General features: G+C 43.6%; 1 long non-coding RNA gene across 1 annotated transcript; it reads right to left on the bottom strand.

Moving 5' to 3' along the window:
• Positions 1–520: 520 nt before the first annotated feature.
• Positions 521–2,905, bottom strand: LOC118724141. Its single transcript, XR_004989491.2, has 2 exons — positions 2,405–2,905; positions 521–746 (listed from the first exon to the last, which is right to left on the bottom strand). It is a non-coding gene; the product is annotated as an uncharacterized LOC118724141 (long non-coding RNA).
• Positions 2,906–3,110: the final 205 nt, after the last annotated feature.

Raw genomic sequence — 3,110 nt, 5'->3', positions numbered from 1 at the left:
CTCCCAGTCCAGCTTCCTTCTGCAACTGTCCCTCCTGCTCCTGCTCATGACTTTTCTCCCTGCCGCTCTCACCTACTGGCATTTCAAAAACTCTACAATGCACCCCTTGATGGACACTGCTAGACCAAGCCTTCCAATTCACCAAAAAGGTCCGGTGTTCCATCGCTCCTCCAGACATCTGAGATACGTCTGTTTTCTGTCTTCTTGGTGTGAGGCCATGTCACAGGCACTGGCAATTCAAGAGCAATGCAATCCCTACAGCTGAGGGATAGAAGAACCTTACAGGTGGTGTCTCTTCCAACGGCACCCCCACAGCTGCTGTGTGAGCATCTCCCAGAAGTGGGTCACTCATCCACAGGCTATCAACTCAGGAGCAACATTTCCTCAGGAGTAAACAATCTTGGGAACTTTCCTCTAGATTGGAAATGGTTATTGTTGTCCACCAGAAAAAAAAATACATATACCAAACAACAAAACCCTAACTGTTGTACTGATGAAAGAAAATCAACTGTCTTACAAGTGCTAATAGCATCTGAGTGTCTTTAATTTCATAGGGACTTAGATAGCAAACAAGCTGTCGTCATTGCCAACATTCCCAACTTCCACTCAGAGAGGCTGGATGTCAGGTGGGAGAACAATACCAGGCCAGGTCTTCACTGCTCCTCACGGCTCCACCAGTCTCTTAGTCAAAGAAAAGCTCAGACACTGAGTTACGGGCCCTGGATGGTTCCAACTGTTTTACCTTCCTAGACAAAAAGAGAGAAAGAAAAACTCTTAGAAAGGTAGTGTCCCAATAGAAACATGAGGAAATTTAGATGCATAAATTATTAACATTATTCTGATGAACATTCTTTGAATACTATCGATATTTTTAAGCTAGAACCTGTCACTGTGTGAGATCTTTGTCCTGTGAGGTAGGATGCTTTTTGCCCATTTCATAGGTGAGAAAACAAATGAACTTGTCTGAGACCACAGAACCAGTAACGGGAAGGGCGAGGCTTTGGGTGACTCTTAATCCCACACTTATTCCACCATGAAAGGACTCTCTTTAGAGGTTATACTTAAAGTGAGGGCTCCACTGATAAGGAGGAGAGGAGGTCTCTAATGAGTTTGGTGTTTTGGGTTCACCTTAGGTGGGGCCAACAGGCACTCCCCAAGGACATCTGTTTGTGGCTATTGCTGGCTAGCCCGCATCTGACCCAATATGGTGCCTATGGTTCAAGTCATCACATTAAACACTTGGATTTCCTTGGTAAGGAAAGTTGATGCACAACATAAATCACAGGATTTCAAAATAAAATGCACGTTTCCCCAGCATGCTTAGATCCTCAAAGGGCAGTGTGCTCCCCTGGGCAGCTGCAGAGGTGAAATGTCCCCACAGAGACCTCGGAGCCTATGCCTGCCCACCTCAGCCCCTCCACCCCCTCTGGATCCTCCTCCTTTATCCTCTATTTATCTACTCCTCTGGGAATGCCTCACCCTAACCCTTTCTTCTTTCCCTTGCTCCCCTTGCCATTCTTTTTTAGCAAAAAGAAAAGTATAATTTTTTTCCTTGCCTTCATTTTTCTGGCTCTTCTCTGCCCTCCCCTCCCTCACTCCCGAGTCCTCCTCCTTCACCATCTCTCCTCTGTCCATCTCAGTCCCTTGGTCACTCTCTCCATGAGAATCGCCTCTTACAGGCTTCCTTCTTTCAGCATTTGCTTTGGATCAATTACACTGAGCAATACCAGCTACAAATCCAATGAGTACAAGCCATTCATTCTCCTTGACAGACCTTCCCTTGGAAATACAGGACCACCAGCCGAACTCGACTTTTCTCTTTAGAAAGTGATCAGCTCAGTTGGTTGAGCTGGTCCCATGCCCTGAAAGTGGACAGGTTGCCTTGAAGTCAGGTGGGGGCAGGAAGCGGGGGGTCACATGGTCTAATTGGAAAGGAGCCACAGAACCATGTTTACCTCCAACAGTCCTCCTCAGGCCTGGCCTGTGTCCTGGGTCCTTAAACAGCCTGGGAATTGTAATACCCCCACAAAACCACAGCGGTCATAACCACAGAAGCTTGCAATTTCAAGGGACCTTAAGGGAATCTAAATTGCTTATTATTATTAATATTAATATTATTATTATTAATATTATTATTATTGTTATTTTGTTGTTGAGGAAATAGTTGGTGAAGGAATTAAGGGATGTAGGTAAAGTCACAAAGATGGTCAGTATTAGGGACCAAATGGTGGCTGTTTACAACAGCAGAGAGCTTCTTCTGCTCTTTTTCTTTTGATAAAAAAAAAAAAAAAAAAAAAAAAAGGACCTTGATGCAGCAAGAGCTTGGTGAACATATAACAGCCAAATCCCTACTCTGCTCTGGGACCTTATACTCAGGAAGACCAAACCAAGCCCAGGAACTCACCTAGTAGTCGGGGAGGGGCATGCTTCTCTGTACATAGGGATTCTGCGAGTGCAAGTAGGGGTTCTGCGAGGGGCCGTCCTCCTTGAGGGTGGCTCGGACTTTAGGGAAGATGCTCCCTTCGGCTCCGAGATTTGTGAAGCCTGTTGTTGTCATTCTATGACTCTGAAATTCATCCTCAATCAGATTCTGGTCTTCAAAACTCTTAGTCTTCTTTGATCTGTAATTAGTAACGGGAATTAGGATCTGACAATAGCAGAAAGTTCCTGAAAGCAAATGTTAATGCCAATACTCTTTTTTTTTAATGTTTTAAAATTTGCAAATATTTTAAAATTTACATGTGAATTACCAATATATAGATATTGCAGAGTTCTCATACATCACCGCCCAGATTCCCCACTTGTTAACATTTCTGAACCATTTAGGCATAAGTCGCAGATCTGATGTCCTATTACCTATAATATTTCCGTGTAGAGTCAATAGGAAGTCTAAGGACTGTCTCCTCATAAGATTCGCTTGACCATCAAAACCAGAGGGCTAACACGGATCCGACATTACCATCTAATTCCACCAAGCCATGTAGATTTTGCTAAAGTTAGTATTCTTAAGTGTCCTTTTGAATTATTTATGGAAATAATAATAGAAGTCAAAGAGGAAAGATGGTTTGTGATACATTTTTCCATTCAAGCAAAGTCTATGTCTATAGAAG

The sequence above is a fragment of the Pipistrellus kuhlii genome, unplaced genomic scaffold (genome assembly GCF_014108245.1).
Source record: "Pipistrellus kuhlii isolate mPipKuh1 unplaced genomic scaffold, mPipKuh1.p scaffold_m20_p_2, whole genome shotgun sequence".
NCBI lineage: Eukaryota > Metazoa > Chordata > Mammalia > Chiroptera > Vespertilionidae > Pipistrellus > Pipistrellus kuhlii.
This window is presented reverse-complemented; position numbering and strand designations above follow the sequence as displayed.